General features: G+C 41.9%; 1 protein-coding gene across 9 annotated transcripts in view; it reads right to left on the bottom strand.

The window, feature by feature from the left end:
* mbnl3 (muscleblind-like splicing regulator 3) overlaps nucleotides 1-21,233 on the bottom strand; it is an 88,404-nt gene extending 67,171 nt beyond the window's left edge. For all 9 annotated transcript variants that reach the window (XM_060927821.1, XM_060927823.1, XM_060927828.1 and 6 more), the window contains exon 1: nucleotides 20,859-21,233. The gene's annotated coding sequence lies outside the window, so the exon portion shown is untranslated. The remainder of the gene's footprint in view (nucleotides 1-20,858) is intronic.
* Nucleotides 21,234-21,728: the final 495 nt, after the last annotated feature.

Raw genomic sequence — 21,728 nt, 5'->3', positions numbered from 1 at the left:
CTTTTTTAAAGAAAAAAAAAAATTACATATACACATTAGCCTGTACAATGGAACTGCCAATATCTAACTCAGCGAGCAAAATTCACTCTCGTTATTGAGGGTCTGACAAAATCTAAATAACCTCAGTGCAGACAAATGTGATTTCAGAACCCCTCAAGCATGAACGTTTCTAAACCAGACAGTGCAACTCTGCAGCTTGCTTTTAGGAATTTGGTCACTGCTGAACCCATAGAGCCCGGCACTTTTGCTTTTGCATTCCATGCAAATCCTTAAAGCCAAGTAACAAACTGTACATACATTTGATATGCACAGACTCACACTCGCATGTATATTATATCTGGACATGAATCCTCTGAGCAAACTTTAAGTTCAGCTAGCAATCATACCTTTATATTATATGACCATGAGTGTTTTACTGGGAAATACGCCACTCGTATTTTTCATACGAGCTACAGTGGTGCTTGAAAGTTTGTGAACCGTTTAGAATTTTCTATATTTCTGCATAAATATGACCTAAAACATCAGATTTTCACACAAATCCTAAAAGCAGATAAAGAGAACCCAGTTAAACAAATGAGACAAAAATATTATACTTGGTCATTTAGCTATTTATTGAGGAAAATAATCCAATATTACATATCTGTGAGTGGCAAAAGTATGTGAACCTCTAGGATTAGCAGTTAATTTGAAGGTGAAATTAGAGTCAGGTGTTTTCAATCAGTAGGATGACAATCAGGTGTGAGTGGGCACCCTGTTTTATTTAAAGAACAGGGATCTATCAAAGTCTGATCTTCACAACACATGTTTGTGGAAGTGTATCATGGCACGAACAAAGGAGATTTCTGAGGACCTCAGAAAAAGCGTTGTTGATGCTCATCAGGCTGGAAAAGGTTACAAAACCATCTCTAAAGAGTTTGGACTCCACCAATCCACAGTCAGACAGATTGTGTACAAATGGAGGAAATTCAAGACCATCGTTACCCTCCCCAGGAGTGGTCGACCAACAAAGATCACTCCAAGAGCAAGGCGTGTAATAGTCGGCGAGGTCACAAAGGACCCCAGGGTAACTTCTAAGCAACTGAAGGCCTCTCTCACATTGGCTAATGTTAATGTTCATGAGTCCACCATCAGGAGAACACTGAACAACAATGGTGTGCATGGCAGGGTTGCAAGGAGAAAGCCACTGCTCTCCAAAAAGAACATTGCTGCTCGTCTGCAGTTTGCTAAAGATCATGTAGACAAGCCAGAAGGCTATTGGAACTAGATAGAACTCTATGCCAACGGTGTCGATGGGGATGCCTCCGCCCGGTAGACTACATGCCTTATTAAGTTATGATTTGGGGATGGACATTTGACCTCACAGTAATCTTGACCTGTGACCTTTTAACCTCAAAATCTAATCAGTTCATGTTTGTCCCCAAATGCACAAATGGTGAAAGTTTGGTGAAATTCCTTTCATTTGCCTTGGAGATATTGTGTTCACAAGGTTTTCAGACAGACATGTGACCTTGACCTTAGACCTTTTGATCTCAAAATCTAATCAGTTCATGTTTGTCCCAAAGCGCACAAATGGTGAAATTCCTTTCATTTGTTTTTGAGATATCGTGTTCACAAGGTTGCGGGACAGACGCACGCACGGACGGACAACCCAAAAACATAATGCCTCCTGCACCTTAAGGTGGCGGAGGCATAAAAATGTCAGGACATCTGTCCATGAACTGAATCTCAAGAGAAGGTGGGTCATGCAGCAAGACAATGACCCTAAGCACACAAGCCATTCTACCAAAGAATGGTTAAAGGTCCCATGGCATGGTGGTTTGTTGATGCTTTAAACGGGCTCGTGGAGGCTTCCGGATGTTATATCCGCAGCCTTTCTCGAAATGAACCCTCGGCACATAAATATAGCCTCCTGGAAGAAAGCCCCATTTCAACGCTTTTCCCAGTGCATCGTTTTGCTAATGAGAAGCAGGAGGTGGGGAAGGGTAGAGGGTGGGGGCTTGACCAAGCTGCAGCCATGCTAGCTGTGTGTGAACAGTAGCAATGGCAATACTGATACTGATCTACATACTGACAAAATTATGGACACAAAAATAAATATGAGAAATACATAACATAAGAAATGACCACTAATCAGGTTCCTTCACAAGTCTAAATAAGGGAGTGGGAAAATGTGTGTACAACACTAGTAGTATAGTAGTATAGTGTTTGCATGCACACACATACTCGCTGCTATCAGCGCCTGTAGCCATGCTGCTAAGACAAAACCCCGTTCTCCCTCGGACTCCTTTCGTAAACTCAACGTGACACAGAGAACAGAGAGTGAGTGTTCGGAGTGGTAGTTTACAAACGTATAATACCCTAGGCTTGAACACGCACTCCATAACCAAAGAGGATAGAAGCAGCAACTACAGCAACATATCGTTTATCCAACAGAAGACATGCATTGCAGAGCAATAGTCAGACATAAGCTCATAAGTTACAGTCAATTTCCAGACTAAACTCAGTTTAACAGAGCATGCTGCATGCTCTTTAGTTTTGTAGCGCAGATTACCTGGCTAACTGCAGGAAGCGGTTAGCTGCACAGCTAATGTAGCCATTGCTAGGCTAACGCACCGACTTTAAAACACGGCAAAACGACCAGTTATACACTTACTTGTTCGCTATTTGTGGCTGATGCGGCAGGGATGCTTGGTATGGACCCAGGCTTCAGTGACAGTTGATGTGCAAAACCTGCCCTGTACTGTCCCAAGTTGTGGAAACATTCCTCAGGAAAATGCTTCCGACAAACATACACCGTCTTAGGTAGACTCGACGGCGTATTATTGAAGTAAATAAAATTAAGCCACTGCGTCTTCAGGGGCTCTCCCGTCGGCAGTAAAAACAGACTCTTTTCTGTGTTGTCACATCCATGTACAGCACAATTTCCATGTTTCGCTCGCTTAGGTGATGCCATGTTGTTGTGTCCTCTATGGTCTCCTCACTACAACTGGGCGGGGCAATCCATACAGTGGGTGGGAATCCAGAGGGGGGGCGTGGGGATCATCTCCCTTGCTGACGTAGTAAAGGGAAGAGCTCATCAATGCGCCGTTTTGACGCACCATTCTCAAATGTTGGGCATAGTTTGGTTTACACATTATGAAATTTTTAGCCACTGGGGTGACTTAAGAAGGTCAGAGGAACTCATTTTAATGTTAAAAAACCTCAGAAAGTGAAAATTTCATGCCATGGGACCTTTAAAGAAGAATAAAAGTAAAATGTTTTGGAATGGCTAAGTCAAAGTCCTGACCTTAATCCAATCGAAATGTTGTGGAAGGACCTGAAGCGAGCAGTTCATGTGAGGAAACCCACCAACATCCCAGAGTTGAAGCTGTTCTGTATGGAGGAATGGGCTAAAATTCCTCCAAGCCGGTGTGCTTCACTTCACTCACTCGTGATATAAAATTTGAGTGCTGAATGTATACATCTTCCCGCCATTGTGACATCATCTCCCATATATTACACATATAAAATGTAAAACTAGATAGAACTCGACACCAACGGTGTCGATGGGGCTGCCTCCGCCCGGTAGACTACACGCCTTAAGTTGTGATTTGGGGATGGACATTTGACCTCACAGTAATCTTGACGTGGTGAAATTACGTGCATCAGCCTTGGATATATTGTGTTCACAAGGTTTCTGGACAGACATCTGACCTCACAGTGACCTTGACCTTAGACCTTTTGATCTCAAAATCGAATCAGTTTGTCTTTGTACCCAAATGCATAAATGGTGAAAGTTTGGTGAAATTCCTTTCATTTGCCTTGGAGATACTGTGTTCACAAGGTTTCCGGACGGATGCACGCACGCACACACGGACGGACGCACGGACAACCCGAAAACATAATGCCTCCTGCACCTTACAGTGGTGGAGGCATAAAAGCACATACACGGCACCCACCACAATTATTAGCAAGCCTGCATTTAATACTTTGTACCACCTTCTTTACCAGTAAAACAGCACTGAGTCTCCTAGAACAATTTATAAGGTTAGAGATACAGAGCAGGGCATCTGAGACCGTTCCTCTTTACACAATCTCTCCACATCATTCAGGGTCCTCCGTCAGGGGACTGAGTTGGCCAGGGCAGAAGCTTGATTCTGTGCTCAGCAAACCATTTTTGTGTTAATCTGGATAAATGTTTCAGATCATTGTCCCGCTGGAAGATCCAATGATGACCCAGTTTTAGTTTCCTGGCAGAGGCAGCCAGATTTAGATTTAAAATGTTCTGGTATTTCATGGAGTCCATGATGCCGTGTACCCTAACAAGGTTTCCAGGGCCTTTGGAGGAAAAACGGCCCCAAAACATCACAGCACTTCCACCATGTTTTACAGTTGGGATCGGATTCTTTTCATTATAGCCATCCTTCTTTTCACACCAAACCCACCTTGAGCGTTTGTTGCCAAAAAACTCCATTTGCGTTACATCAGACCATAGAACACAGTTCTGGACACAGTTGTAGTAGCGTTTTGGAAACATCAGGCACTCATGTTTGTGGTTAACTGACAGAAAAAGCTTTTTTCTGACATACCTTCCAAATAACCTGTTGGTACGGAGGTGACGTCTGATGGTGGTTTTTGAGACTCGGAAACCCCAAGATTTTACTTTTTCTTGTAATTCACCAACAGTGATCCTTGGGGATCTTTTGGGGGAGGTTTTTTTTTTTTTTGCCTCTTTTACCACCCCCCTCACTGTATGTGGAGGCAAAATAAACTTGGTTTTCTTCCACACAAGTTTGTAACAATTCCAGTTGGTGTCCACTTTTTATTATCATCATCATCATTATTATTATTGCCCTTACAGTAGAAATAGGCATTTTCAAGTGAGGAGCCATTTTTATAATCATGCCCTGATTTATGAAGGTCAACACATCTTTCCCATGTTGATGGATGACTAAAGCCTCGGTCACAACCGGCCGTACGTGCTCCTACGGCCGGTCTACGTGCAAAAAACGCAAGAAATGCACGGAGGGCGCGCGTGTGACGTGCTGATTTTCGAGCCGTAGACTGGCCGCAGACGTTCTTTGTCATGTCAAACAAACTCTACGGGCGCTTAAGTTTTTTTCAGGTTGCAAGACAAACTTAAGACCAACGTGCGTCTTTCTCCATGAACAAAAAAAACGCAGCGATTTGGGAAACGCCAAAAATCGCACGCCCAAAAAAATCGTACGTCCGGTTGTGACCTAGGCTTAAGGGAATTTGGCCTCTGTGTCACCTCATTTGTCCCCCAGTTAATCAGGAAGTCATGGATTACAGCTTGAAAGTTCCTACACACTCCAATCAACTCAAAAAATGTACAATTTAAATAGGAAACATGCTTCAGTTACATTGTGTTCACTATAATTTCTAGGGGTGCCAAAAATAGTGGCAAACGTGTTTTGTTGAAAATTATTTCTTGAGGGATTTATTTCTCTCAGAATAAAATTTATTTCAATTAAAGGTTGGATTTTCTCTCATTTTTTCAGCGTAGGTGGTTTTTTTTTTTCCTAAACACCCGCCTTAAATTTTTAACAATCTCGTTGCTAAAAAGATGAAACCCTTCTGGTTTTGGCTTTTTATGGATTTTTGGATTCCCCCCAAAAATGTGTGTTTCTGGGAAGGAGGTAACAGTGATGGCTGTCTATAGACAGTATATAGATTTGTCTGAAGGCTGAAATATACACAAAGCCCTTGTATGCATTCATTCATGTGAAACATACAAAATATGTTAAAATAATAATAAATCATGGCCGCAGAGAACATTGATGCATACAGGGCGTCACCACAAAATGATTCGAGTGTAGCAAAAGGTCATTCCGAGATAGTGATCTGAAACGAGGGTGTGTCCCAAAAAAAAAAAAAAAAACATTTAAGTACGTTTCTTCATAACCTGTAATGCATCAGTCATATAAATATGACTTCATAGGCCAAATATATTTTTGCTGTACAGTAATTTCAGTTTCCACATCAAAGTTTCCAGCTGATTTTCTCCAAACTTGATTTTTCTGTAAAGGTGATGATCCCCAAAACATTCACTAATTTCTCAAATTTGGTGCAGCCAATCTAAACAAATGACCCCTTATTTTAAAAGATAATTAATTGGAGATTTAGAATAAAACAACTTTCCATCGTGTGACCATTTGGACACGTACTCTGGCATTCTATGGTGAACACACTGCAACTGCTTGCGCAATGTGATGTTTGCACGGCAGATGCATATAACGGATCAGTGGAAATGAAGTCGTTTTTGACGAACTGTAAGACACAGACAGGGTTAGGATTAGGAGCGCATCATGTAGGAGGCTGCATTATCTGAAGCATGTGTTCTGGTCAAAAACCATATGGACATGCAAAGTGAAATCCCTGCGAGCAGCTGAGGTATTTTAATTTTAGCTTGCAGAACTGAAACCGCAGGCAGCAGATCAGGAAGGAGAAGTGCACACTTCTTGAAATTAGACAAATTGCAAAAGTTTCACCATTTTATCCGAAACTCCTCCTACTCTTGAACTCATGAAACTGAAACGTATGAACTTCGGTTGCACTAATCAGGGGGGCGACCCTAAAATAATAGCACTTAGTAACAACAAAATGAAACTTCTCAGCCCAAAGTGGAATTTCAAAACTGGACCATACATTTTATTCAAATTAACGTGGAAATTATAATATGTATATAAAACAATTTATATGGCTGCATATCAACTTCATTAGAACTCTATTCGAAGCAGGTACAATGAGATGACACAGCGGTCATACTGCAATGAGGAAAGATGCGCCATGTTCCGAGCAATCATGTTTTCCACTGGGTCGGAGTGAAAAATAGAGAAATAGTTGCAGAGGAGTGCAGGGCGGAAGCATGCAGAGGCAGAGCTTAAAATGGATGCCAGACAGTTGAGGTTGAGGTGAGTAAGAGGAGTGGTTAGGAGATGGGTGCCAGCAGCTGCACGAGTTAAACTGAGAGAAAGACAGACAGACCATGGCCTAAGAGCAAAATAATTAGGTTAAGTATCTTTAATCCCCTTAGCCTAACTCCTGCACTGCAATCACTATTCACAAAAACCTCCAGTGTCCTGCGTTCACATAGAAACAGAGTTACAACACAGTAAAATGTACAGAATCCAGGGAAGATTAATCATCCGTTTACAACAGGTCCCCCCCCCCATTCCCCACCCAAACTAGTCTGACCAAATACTAAAATAGCTCTAAAGAAAATGACTAAACTGAATAAGATGACATTTCTCAAGTGAGGAGTAAACAAGAGTGCTCCGAGAGCACAATATCCCCCCCTGGCAACTATGCCATAACTCTGGTAATTGCAATATGCATATTACCGACAGATAAAGAATCCTGTCAAGTTTCGTGAAATTCCTCCAAAAACTGTGAGAGTAGTTCATTTCAGAAGGCAAGTACCCTTCCCAGGACGGACATCGCCACGCCATAATCCTCCTTCGGGCCTTTCAGCCAGCGGGGGATAAAAACGGTGAGGGAAGTTGATTTCAGAAAGCAAGCACACCTTGATGAAATTGCCAAGGTTTGTTAATCATCAAGGGCATAACTCTGGTAAAATTTGCCCAAATTATACGCATAATGAAATTTTGTTTAACTGTCGCATCACAAAGCCTTTTGCCAAGTTTGGTGAAATTCCTCCACAAATTGTGAGAGGAGTTGATTTCAGAAGAATGTACACCCTCGTGAAATTGTCAAAAGTACAAGTTATTTAATCAAGGGTCGAAACTTTGGTAAAATTTTCACAAACGAAATTAAATCGCAATCTGCGTATTACAGTCATATAACAAGGCCTTTTGCCAAGCTTCAAGAAATTCGTCCAAAAATTGTGAGAGGAGTTGATGTCAGAAGGCAAGCACACCTTCATGAAATTGTGAAAGTACAAGATTGTTAATTAAGGGCTGTAACTCTGGTAAAATGTGACTGAATTTAACGCAATTACAATATTGCCGCTTTTCCACTACCAACGCGGCTGAGTTGGGCTGAGCCGTGCCGTGCTGAGTTGGGCTGAGTCGAGCTGAGTGGGGCTGTTGGAGTTGCATTTCGACTACAACCGCGCTGAACCGTGCTGGCTGGAAGTGGGTGGACACATTGGGTGGAGTTAGCGAAAGTGGGTGGACGTCACGTGATGTCGTTAGGCGGCGTAAACAGTGACATCAGTGACCTTTTAAGTGGTAGTCTCACGACCCGAATAGTAAGGCAAGGCAAGTTTATTTATATAGCACATTTCATACACAATGGCAGTTCAATGTGCTTTACAGAAGTAAAAACAAAAACAGTAAACAATAGAGAAATAAAATTGCATAAAATAATTCTCTTTATTCTAAAATAATTAATTAAAAGAAAATAAGAATTAAACAATAGTAGAAATAAAATATTAAAATGCCAAAAAGAAAAAGGAGAAAGAGAAAAAAAAACAATAAATGTTTATAGTAAACAATAAACAATATAGTTATACAATATATAGTTATACAATATAGTTATACAATATAGTTATAGTAAACAATAAACATGGAGGACATGGAGTCGTTAGTGTTGCTGGTCTTGGTGCTGTGGCTTGTTGTCACCGACAACGCCAACAGATACTGGCAAGAGCGTATAGGCGAGGCGCATAAGGCTTCAGAAATTCTCGTAATTCGTAATTCTTCTTCCGGGTTTACGGTGTTTACAGATCCCAGCGTGCTCGCGGGGCGTGTGGGGGCATGTGAGGACACTCCTCCTCACCAATCAGTGCACAGGGGAGTGTCTCCTCACGCCCCTAGCCCCACTCGGCTCGGCTCGCTTCAGCCCTACTCCAAAACCGTGCGAGTTTTGGGAGTTGAGTAGGGCTGAAGCGAGCTGAGTCGTGCTGTTCTGAGGTAGTCGAAACGCGAGCCGTGTCGGGCTGAAGTGAGCTGAAAAAGGGTAGTGGAAAAGGGCCATATGCGTAACAACAGCATATAACAAAGAATCCTGCCAAGTTTGGTGAAATTCCTTCAAAAATTGTGAGAGGAGTTGATTTCAGAAGGTGAGCACCCCTCCCGGGACGGACGGCTAGACATCACCACGACATAATCCCCCTTCGGGCCTTTCAGCCAGCGGGGAATAAAATTGATGGATGTGCTGTTCCAGGAAAATACTCAAGCTTCACACGTTACAGAGAAACCACAAAGTCCTTCATCATGAGGATTTTCATGTGTCAGAATATGAGAAAAAGTTCTGACACTGGAGACTCCTTCCAAAAAGGCTTAAAAATGTCTCCTTACAGAAAACCTGACCACATCACCCGTTTACGTGGCATATGTGCCATGCAAGTCCATGCGCGAGTTATGATAGAAATAATAGTGCTAGAATGAGTGCATTAATGCAGGATGACATGGTGGTGCAGTGGTTAGAACTGTCACCTCACAGGAAGGTGGTGGTTCTGGGTTCCAACCTTGCGGTCGACTGGGGACTTTCTATGTGGCCTTTGCATGGTTCCCTCATGTCTACATGGGTTTCCCTTTGGGTGCTCCGGTTTCCTCCCGCAGTCCAAAGACATGCGAATTACATCAACCAGTTACTCTAATTTGCCCTTTGGTCTGAGTGCGAATGGCTGTCTTTCTCTGCGTTAGCCTTGCGATAGACTGGTGACCTGTGCAGTGTGTACTTCCCAATGTTAGCTGGGATTGGCTCTGGCTTCTCCAGTGGCCCACAGTGGATAAGTAGTATAGAAAATGAATGCATTAATAGAAAACTTGCAACCAGAACTATTGTCCGAGCAGTATCCGATTATTTAGCACAAAAGTCGTTTAGCACTACTCTACGTTCTTTAGCACAACTCTGGATTATGGTTGCACTAATTGAAAAAATAAATAAATAAAAAAAAACCACTCATCTTGATATAGGAAGGGATTTATTATGATTGCTTAGGGACTGGAAGCCAGAAATTTCTGCTGCCGATTCTGTGGCGTCTTTGGATATTTGTAGTTAAGTCATAACAAACCTTGAATTGTCGGCACCTTCATAGATAACTTCAGTCACTTCTGATCAGATCACAAATTCAACTGACTCAGTAATTACGCTTTTACCGAATTAATTAACCAGGGGATTAGGTCTCTTGCCCTGCTTGACAACATGCATTTTGCCGACTAAGAAGTAACCAACAGTTGCGATATGTAAACAAACAAAAGAAACTTCCACTAAAGTATCCTAGAATGAATGGCAATTAAATAAAGAAAAAGAGTGAAATATAAATGTTCAGGAAGGACAAGACAAACAAAATTAATATAGCAGGGATGAGAGTGGGTGGTCACCAAAAAAGGAGAAAACAAGATGGCGCCCGAAGCCGGGAGTCTGGGAGGGATACCCCCCCAGGAAAATTTTGAAAAATAAGGCCTTACAAACCACTTTTCCTGCAAGCTGAGCTGTAGTAGATAAAAAAAATCTGTTGTCTTTTTTATATATTTACATGAAAATGTGTTTCAAATCAATAGGAGTATTGTTTGAATTCAAAATAAAATCACATTCTACATTCAAGGGTATGGTTATAATTTATGATCAACAAAAATGACAAACTAAATTCACATTAAACACAAGTTTTATTCATTATCAAAATGTTCATATATTAAATAAAATTTCTTAGGGAGAAAAGGTCAGTCACTATGTCCTCATTAGTTGCATATGATTTCAAAGTCTTTTGAAATATTTAAGTTTTCAAAACTGTCAGCATTAATTCAGATTTACTGACCATCATATACATGTTCAATGTATTAAATCAAACGAATGCTAAGTTTATGGGATAATGTCTATGTACACTTTATACAATTATTTATAGTTCACAGTCACTTCTCATTTTCATTTAATCATTTGGACTTCTTCAGCCTTTTGGCCAAAGACAAAAGCTTGCCAGTCCTCTCTCTCTTTTTTATACCAGCATCGATTTCACGTACCTTCGCTTCATCTCGCTTGTCAATTGTATTCGGCATTTTGAGTAAAAAAGCCGATACGAAAGAGAAACGTATTTTTGAAGCGCAGCGACGATGAACATGTGCAAGTTTCGATAAAATAGAACAGATGCGGGTACTTTTGTAAGAACTGTTATGATTGGCTTTTGTTCTCTCCCACACTCTTGTAACAACTGTTATGATTGGCTATCATGCTCTCTATGTTTTGGCCAATTACATTGTAGATAACACGTATTCTACCGCGAGACTTAGCGAGACTAAAGATGGCGAAAATGTAAACATGTAACATCATCGTACGCTTGAGTATCACGAAGGAACATACCCCAACCCCATCAATGAGAAAAACATCTCAACGGATTTGGCATAATATCGATTTCCGCTCAGAAAAAGCGGAAATCCACCGCAAAGCGGAAAACTCTCATCCCTGATATAGCAATTTTTTAATAATACGGCAATCGTGAAGATTACGCTAACAGGCTTTCGTCTAAACCGGGGAACAGGGGCGCTGCGCCCTCTTACCGAAATGCCGACTGAACCCCAAAGTCACACTTGGGCCATGCACTTATATGCTACTGCACAACATGCAATCTTTCTCAAAACGATCTTTTCTCCGTGAAAACATCCCAGCAACACCACGTGACGATGTGTCTGATCATCAAATACATTATAATCACTCCAAAAATATTCCAATCATAGTAGATACACCGCCAGACGGTGGAAAAACAATCCGAATTGGCGTTTTCCAGACTGAGGCGCCATGTTGTTTAGTTGTTTACTTGTCGCGGCTGCTCTCGCGAGATTTGACGTGGGTTACATACAAGGTCAGCTGACTTGTAGAGCGAGATTTCTCGAGACTGAATGACCTTTCACCCACCGGCGTGGGAGCTTTTGACAGAAGTAGTTCGCGAGTTGTTTTTATTGACACTTGGGCATTTAAAGATGTCATCCCGCGGCACGAAGCGGAAGAAAGCCAAAGACTGTCCAGGGCAGAAGATGATTACTTTCTTTTTTCAATGTTGACAAACAATTTGTTTCAATTTCCCTCTCAGATAGCCTCAGAATGTTCCATTGTAGCCTCAATTTTTCAAAGGCTTCGCACGGCGGGGGGGGGGGGGGGGGGGGGGCGCGCGGACAACCCCCCCCGGTCGCTTCGCTCCCTCGCCATGGTGAGCGCCCTCATACTAAATTTTTCTAGAAAATCCCCTGGCTAAGATATAAGGGTTGTTTGATCATCAAGGCAAGTCTCGTGGCTAGTTTACAGGGAAATTCACTTTTCAATCGAAATTTTGGCAACTTCCATTAAAAAAAGAAAAATCTTCAACATGATCAGTAAGTATTCAGATTAAGCGTTCTTGAATCTTATGCTAAAGAACTTAGAGCTGTGCTAAGAGATTTTAGAACTTGTGCTAAAACACTTTGGATTTGTGCTAAAAGACTTTTGTGCTAAATAACCGTAACCTGTCTGAGCTTTCCTGTTGTATAGAGTAAAACGTGACAGTGTTTTGGTACAAAACAACCAGCAGTGTAATACAGCCTGACTGCTACCACTCCACAGCTGACTGGTTTCCTGAACAATATTGTACTAAATAGCAATGACAATTTTTAGAAAACCAAACGTCATACTCCCCCCCCCCCCCCCTTCTCCCCTAATTCAGTCTTGGCCACCAGTCAGGTCTCACCATCATGACAGCTACGAACTAACAAAGTCCTTCACACACCCAGGGCATTTTTCTCATGTGATTAAATTCACGTGTCAATCTAATTTTTCAAACTTGTTTTTGTCATGAGTACTTTCACACAGAACGTGAATATTATGCAGCGAAAAAGCAACGTTTTTGTTGCACCAAGGTCAATTTTTTTTTTTTTAAAGTGGCTCCACTGCAAATAAAAGCATCAGCCAATTACGCTGTGCAGAACAGACACAGTGATGTAGGAGACAGACGGCTGAATGTAGCAGCGAGCTTCGGCTACACGCCGGCATCACTCATGTCTGGGAGCTGATTGGTTATATTTCTATGAAGTTTTATTCCTCTCTTGAATCAAGAGCCTGGTCTTTCAATCTGAGAGCAGTGTTTATTCATTTCATGTTCAGATTTTGCAATATTTCCTTCCTCTCTCTCAAATAGCCCTTGCTCACGCTCAGACAGGTATAAAACTTCATATTACTGAACCCATAAACACACGATACTGTGAGCATTGCTTTCTTTCCTGTTGTCCAACATCCTGTCCCTCAGCTTCACCTCTTTAATGAGATTATGAAACACTCCCTGCTGTTGTTTGTCCCCAAAGCGCTCTCTTTCTTGAGAGATGCATAACTATATAATAATTACTATAACGGTCTTCTTCAGTTAGACAACTCCCTCGTTCACTGCTGTTACATCATGTGGTGGTGTAACACACTTGGGAGGAGAGCGCTATCCACCCCCTTCTGCATGCATGAGCTTACAGACCCCCATGATTGGCCAGTGTCTCTGTGATTGTTCCATCCCTCCCACCCAAGTCCAATTTTGCTCTCCATGGGTAGCTGTAGTACCGGATTCGAGCTTGCGATCTCTGAATGACGAGGCGAACGCTTTTCTGTTGTGCCACCTGGGAGCCCAGTCATACTTTTAACCTTTCGCTGTCATCTCTAACATTCGACAAGTATATTCCTGTATCACTGAGGTTATAACAGGTACATAAACAGTTGTTTTCTCACCAGCCTTTCTTGACACCAGTAAGATGAAACAAGTGTGCTCTGAGAGAACAATATCCCTCGCTGGCAACTAGGCCATAACTCTGGTAAAATCTGACTGAATTGAACGAAATTGCAATATGCGTATTACCAACAAAGAATCCTGTCAAGTTTCGTAAAATTCCTCCACAAATTGAGAGAGGAGTTGATTTCAGAAGGTGAGGACCCTTCCTGGGACGGACGGACATCGTCACAACATAATCCCCTTTCGGGGCTTTCAGCCAGCGGGGGATTAAAATTGTGATGGAAGTTTATTTCAGAAAGCAAGCACACCTTGATGAAACTGCCAAAGCACAAGTTTGTTAATAATCAAGGGCATAACTCTGGTATAATTTGCCCACATTAAACGAAATTTCAATCTGCGCATTACAGTCATATAACGAGGCCTTTTGCCAAGCTTCGAGAAATTCACCCAAAAATTGTGAGCGGAGTCGATGTCAGAAGGCAAGCACACCTTCGTGAAATTGTCAAAGTACAAGGCTGTTAATCAAGGGCCACAACTCTGGTAAAATGCGACCAAATTGAACAAAATAACATGCGTACTATTGACATATAACAAGGACTTTTGCCAAGTTTGGTGAAATTCCTCCAAAAATTGAGAGGAGTTGATTTCAGAAGGAAAAAAAAAAACAACTCATGAAATTCATCTCATTCTCTCTAGCCGCTTTATCCTGTTCTACAGGGTCGCAGGCAAGCTGGAGCCTATCCCAGCTGACTACGGGCAAAAGGCGGGGTACACCCTGGACAAGTCGCCAGGTCATCACAGGGCTGACACATAGGCTACATCCACACGACAACGGCAACGAGATTGTATTAAAAAAAAAAAAAAAAATTTATATAGCGCTCACATGGGCAACGGATCAGTAAAATATCAGGTACATATGGCAACGCAACGCTTGCTGAAAACGATGCAATACACATGCCACACCTCTACGTGCGCTGTAAGACGGTCCCATCGGAGACACCAGAACAACAGAAGAAGTAGGACGCATGCACATAAACCCCTTCTTCTACCCGGCGTGAAGCACTCACAGGAACAAGCACACAACAAGATGGCTGCGACTACACGAGGAAATCGTGCCTTCTGTGTGTACAAATTAGTTTTATTAGCATGCATAGTTTTATATAATTTTCTTATTGTGTGTGAACATTTTGAAAAGCAGTCTTATCCAATAAAAAAAAAAAAAAAATTCAAGAAATGGTTCAGTTACTTGTTTATTTAAAAGAAAAGCTGTATACAAAAGTGAATGCAATGCAGTGGTTCATACAAAACAGCGAGAGTGCCGCTTGTTCTAGTCATGTGGTTGTGACGTCATCGTAAACGAACCCGTTCTACTCATCCAGACGACTTCGCAACGGCACCGTTCCCAGATTTTTCCACTCGAACCCGTTCTCATTTAGGGGCACCCAAAATGCCGGTGCCGTGTGGACGCCAGGCCGAAACGATAAACAATTTTATCAGATTCACCTGAATCCGTTGCAGTGTGGACAGCCTCATAGACACACACAACCATTCACACTCACATTTCACACCTATGGTCAACTTAAGGGGTGTTCACACGGCAACTTTTACTCCGGTGTAGCACCGGGGCTGCCCCGGTAGAGCGTTCACACGGTACAAAGTTATAGCGGTGTAGCCCCTGAAAGCTGCTTAAACCGGTGCAAATCTAACCCTGCTCGGGAGGTGGTTTAAGAAATTTACTCTGGAGTAAATGCTAGTTTGCGGGGCAGCACCGATATAAAATGGGACGTCTGAATGCTACAGGGGTAGACTCGCTACGCGTGAGGAGAGTTGATTACATAAGGGTATTGCATAATTTGCATCCTGGTATTTTGCGCTTCCAAAATGGCGAATATCAACAACAACAGAACTGCGTGTCTTCCAGTGTTGCCAGATTTGGCAGTTTTAAGTGCATTTTGGCGGATTTGAACATCTATCGGAAATGATAGTAATAATGATAGGAAATGATAGTAATAAAAGGAAATATCAAAACTTTATTACTATCAAAGGAAATGATAGTAATAAAGTTTTTGCTACTATAACAGGGTCGCAGAAACTGCCGTGTGACCGCAAGTGGGGCTGCACCGGTGCCAACACGCTTCTCTCTAGTAAGCAGGGTTGTGACGTGTGAACGCTGCGCAAAATTTACACCGGTGTAAGATATATCGCAACAAAATACATCGGTGCAGCATCGATGCAAATATGTGCCGTGTGAACACCCTATTAGAGTCACCAGTTAACCTAACCTGCATGTCTTTGGACTGTGGGGGAAACCGGAGCACTCGGAGGAAACCCACGTGGACATGGGGAGAACATGCAAACTCCGCACAGAAAGGCCCTCGCCGGCCACGGGGCTCGAACCCGGACCTTCTTGCTGTGAGGTGACAGCGCTAACCACTACACCGCCGTGCCGCCCACTCATGAAATCATTAAATTATAATTTTGTTAATCAAGGGCTGTAACTCTGGTAAAATGTGACCGAATTTAACGCAATTACAATATGTGTAGTACCGACATATAACAAATAATTGTGCCAAGCTTCATTAAATTCCTCCAAAAATTGAGATAGAGAGGAGTTGATTTCAGAAGGTGAGCACCCTCGCTGGGACGGATGGACGTCGCTACGACATAATCCCCTTCAGGCCTTTCGGCCAATGGGGGATTAAAAAAAAAAAAGTAACAAGTCATATGACCGGTAACTTGGAAAGACTCTCTAATGGCGGAAAACTTACTGACAGAAAATGTTGATAACACACACTAAGTAAAACACGTCCTTACAGAAATCACTGCATCAACATTTAAGCTTAAACGTCTTTGCTAAATAATGTTTATCTCTGTAAAGAATCCACCATCACAGTCCCTCTGAATGTGCTGTTACTCTAAAAACAGCAGCACATTAATATCAACCTGTGGTTTGAAGTACAGCTGACACTTCTCTCGGAAAATATTAATTCCACTTTGACCAATCAGAATCAAACCTTTAACAGTGCTGTGGTGCGAGTGATCTTAAAGCTTATTGCTGCTACGAAATCATCTTTCTTCTCTGCCCACCTGAGCAAAACATACGCTACACATTTTCTGACCTAATTTTTTTTTTTTTTAATACTGTTCGCCTGATAAAACCAGACTCCCGATAAATATAATCTAGGTGAATAGACAGCTTGAGATCAGTAAGTGAGGCAACACAGATGGCAATTACTGCTAAACAAGACATCGGAGAGATTACAAGTTAATAAAGTAAGCTAAGCGCAAGATTATATGCCTAGAGATGTGGCTTAATCCGTTATGCCTATGTACTTCATTATATACAAAGGCTTGTCAGAGCATTCAAGCATGCTAAGCAGATCTTTGTAATGATAATCATCATTTCTTTACAAAAGGTTGGAGCTCAACTGTGGTAAACACTAAAGCTTCAATGACTTAGCCTCCTCCTTCTTCTGAATGTATATTCACTTCTCCCTGTCCTACATTGCCAATAATAGATGGAGGATCAGCACCACGCAGCACCTTTGCACACGGCAGAACTAATCAGAGCTAGCCTGTCAGGAAAAGGGGAAATGAGGACAAGTTGTATGCGTACAATATCATCATACAACAGCGTGGAAACTATGATAACAGCACAAGCAAGCTAGACAAGTGCAAAGTCCACAAGTTCAGAAAGGCATGGCGCCGAGGCAAGTCGGGACCTGCAGCAGGGTTATTCTAAACGACACGCTGTAACGGCACCGCTTACCTCTACAAGGACCAACAACTCCCCTGTTTGCATCTCCCATCACCAACCCCTGAACACAACCAGCTTTATTCCTGACCCATTATCTACGATACGTCCAATACCTGAAATCAGTCACGTTCTTACTCGGCCAGCATTAGAATCTCGTAGGAAATATCAAATTTGCCTACAAATTTTCAAGTGCCTAAATGGCCTTGCGCCTGCTTATCTTTTACATGACTTTCACTACTCGTGCAATTTCCACACACATAATACTCACTCACAAGAACTTCTCTGCTTGCCCCTTGCTAAACCTGCTAAGTATCATACCATGTGTCTGAAATCAAATCACTACATAGTGAGTTCGCCATTTTATAGTGCTGTCTGAACGTATAATGAGAATTACTACACCCTATATAGTGGACTCATAGTATCCCACAATGCATTGTGAAAAGTAGTGCACAACCGATGGTCACTAACCAAGCAATATATCCCATCATGCATGGTATACATTGCTTGGTTTCCTCGCTGACATTCAAATACAATTAAAAATAGCAAGAGAATAAAATAAGCTAAAATAGAATAAGATGGATAAAATACAAGAACAAAAGTTACAGTGCAGAGCGAGGAATTAATCAAAAGCCTCAAATTTGATTTAATAAAAGGCAGCGGCAAAGAAGAAAGGATTCAGCCTTGATTTAAAAGAACTGAAAGATGAATGTACTTTGTATTGATTAATGTGGGAAATACACTCCATATAATATGGATTTATCACAAAAATACATGCATGCGTTTATTATTTTGAAAACCCACCAGCTGGCTGATCTGGCACGTTTTAATTGCGCGACAGTAATGACGCAAATAACGGCGTGACGGAGTAGCGTCCGAAAGTAGTTTTTCACCACTTTACCAATGAGCTCACTAAATAGTCCTCTATATAGTAATTTCCTATATAGTGAGTAGGGAGTAGTGAACGAGTGAGCGATTTCGAACACGGATAGTTATTTTCACTTATATGGGGCTAAAGTGTGGAACACACGTCCAAGTAGTTTGAGAAAGGAAGAATCTTTGCCTAAATTCAAGAAGAGTCTCAGACTCCATTTGCGTAGTTCGTTTGGATATATATGTATTCATAGCCTATAGTGTTTTGTTTATATACCCTTGTGTGTATTATATTTATTTTGCAGGCCTCAATTTAAACCAGCCTTATCGGAACTGAACCACCTGTTTGAATATTGCTAGTTAATCAGTAAATAAATAGTCAGTCTGCTCGGTTTTTTTTTTGTGTTGTTGTTTGCAGATTGGATGCTGAGCATGGAGGACTAATTATGGCTTTCCCAGTCCTTCGTCACTTCCGTAAGTGGCCGTTGCCTTGACTGATTACATCAGTTTGGTGTAATAGTCTAAATGAGGAAGGGTATAACAGTGAGAGCACTCGGAGTTAGACGTTCCACCTAAACAACAACAACAACACAGACATGTCGAGGCAGATGACTGTGCGAGTGAGTGCTAAGATTAGCTACAGCATTCAATATTCCCACAACAGCACAGAGAGAATATCATTCTGCTGCTTGCAATCCATCCATGTGTCCGAAATGCCTTGACCAATATTCCTTACAAAACGCAAAGTGGATTATGGGAATGGAGTGGCAACTAGGAAACATCATTTGGACACCAACCTTTTGCGAGAGTTCATGAGCATACTGGATCTTCTCAGTTATGCACTTGCATGTTATGCTAACAAATGGCAAAACATCCAACATAAACTCCGTAATAAGGTGGTGTTGCTACTAATGTTGCAAACCGGAGTCAATGAACTGAAACGTGCATTAAGTGATATTTACATTACTTAATGCACATACATTTACAGCAGTTAGGGATTAGGTGCCTTGTTCAAGGGCATTTCAGCCATTCCTGCTGGTCCAGGGAATCAAACCAGTGACCTTTTGGTCCCAAAGCTGCTTCTCTACCCATTAGGCCATGGCTTCCTCATTATTTGTGATAAAAGGTTAAATGAGTGGGGTTGAGTAAGATTTGAATCCGTGATCACGCCCCCATTTCCACCCATGTACACAAAGCTCCGCCCTTAAAACGTATGCCAATTTGACTAGAGTTATCGTTAACAAAAACTGTCATGACAGACACCACTTTCATTTGCACTTGGACATTCAAAAGCTTGGAAGACAAGTTACAACCCATAACATTTTTTTTTTTTAAATGAGCATGATTTATGAAGAAGGGGCGGTGTCTCCAAAGCATCTGACTAATCCAAATAGAAAATGAGAAGATTGTGTACCAGAAGACAGGTTTTCAAACTTTTGGTTTGTTTTTTTCCCCAGGTACATGTTCTGGAACAGCTTAACCTGTCCCTTATCACAGTGTGTACACTAGTAAGTAAATAAATAAATAAATAACAAACACACTGACAACAGCACCTTTAAAATTACTGGGAACAGACAGCGAGACACACAGCCACCCTCCTGATCTTATCTTGGCACGGCGCTTTGACAGGGCCACAGTCCACATCACAATGTGAAATCAAACAGAACAAACTGACTCATGCACACGCATGCGCGCACACACGCACGCATGCACACGCGACCCACCCTCTGTTCCCCTGGCGTGTTCCGTAACCTTTTACCATGCAACACAACATGTACTGAGTCTGGCGACCCATCAATTAGTGCTAGTGTCAGAGCAAGGGACATGGAAGGAGAAAACAAAAACAAACAGAGTGCAGCAGTAAAAGGTCAGCATGGTCAATCAGGACATGCATTTCCTGTGTGTGTGTGTTAAACTGTAGCCTTGATCATTGCAATAATGGCAACTGGAAGCACAGGAAACTGCCTGCAGTAGCTGTGGATGAGGGGAAAAAAACAGGCATTATAGTGGAGGAGAGCTGGACTCTAAATCTTGAGCAAGTGCTATTTTGAGACGAGCATGAAGTTGCAGTAAAATCTCTCTCTCTCACACACACATTATTATTCCTATGCAATGTTATACATTCACATAAAGCTGATTTCTGGGTCTATATATCCTGTATATTCCCTTACTAAGAGCTGAAATGAATTTAAAAAGAAAAAGTCCCTGAATGTTGCTCACCTTTCTGCCCCTCAATGTGACTAGTGAGAAGCTCAGCTCAACAGCTGCTCTGACAGTAAACACACACCAACTTCAAGCTACACAAACAAGCAGCTCTGTAAAATATTATGCCATAATGCAAGAAACCATAACAGGCACGGCTGAAGGCCATATGCAAAGCAAAAGCAAGGCTAGCCTGAGGTTCAGTGCCCACTGTCGAAGGGCTCAGGCGCTTCAGCGTGATTTTACAGCACAGCGAACCTGCAGCATATGCTCCATTTAAAGCGAGCTGTCATGCCCGGAGCAGGCGCGAGCGCATTCGAGAATATTCCGCTTCACAATAAATGCTAGTTTGCTAACTGCGCCAGAGTGAATTAGCACTTTACTTACCTGTCCTGGACAAACCTCTTGTTTTGCTCAGGAGGGGAAAAATAATTTTTAAAAAAAGTGCTGAATATTGTTGCTCGGTTTAAAACAAACTCTACGCAAATAAGCGACCCATTTCTATCCAGTCCGCGACGCTTCTTCTTCTTCTTCACTCGGTCCCTTCTGCCGAGTTTCCCTCTTCCCCTGCCGGGGTCCTCAGCAGCTCTGGGCAGCTTTCAGCAGCGGCGCGATGTGGAGTTTGAGGAGAAAAGGACGAAAGCGAAGGAGGAAGCGTGAGGCGAACTTGCTAGCGGCTGGTAGGCGGCAGGAGGAGGAGAGCAGAGTGCACACAGAGTAGGGCACTACAGCGTGCACTTCACTTCCTCCATTTTAGGGGAATCCCATTCCGACTGAAACAGCAGAAAGCCTGTTGCAAGGGCGGAGTCAGCAAAGCTGAAGGGAAAGCCACGCCCACTATATGCAGAGCTCTTTTCAAAAATGCTATAAATCCATTTTGATTGTTTTCAGAAAAATGACCCATAAATTTTGCAAATATTTAATTTATCCTGTGATAATAGATAGTTGGTTCAGTCTGAACATTTTCAACAATAATTGACAAATCTAACAGCAATGTTATTGATTATAAATCCAAAGTTTATTTTCTATTTTTTCAAAACGCAATAAATCCACTCACTCTTTCTTCAAAACGCTATAAATCCACTCACTCTTTCTTCAAAACGTTATAAATCCACTCACTCTTTCTTCAAAACGCTATAAATCCACTCACACATTTTGCAAAACGCTATAAATCCACTCACACTTTCTTCAAAACGCTATAAATCCACTAACTCTTCAAAACGCTATAAATCCACTCACTCTTTTTTCAAAACGCTA

Source organism: Neoarius graeffei, chromosome 8 (genome assembly GCF_027579695.1).
Source record: "Neoarius graeffei isolate fNeoGra1 chromosome 8, fNeoGra1.pri, whole genome shotgun sequence".
NCBI lineage: Eukaryota > Metazoa > Chordata > Actinopteri > Siluriformes > Ariidae > Neoarius > Neoarius graeffei.
The sequence above is the reverse complement of the archived record's forward strand: the minus strand, read 5'-3'. Positions and strand labels throughout refer to the sequence as shown.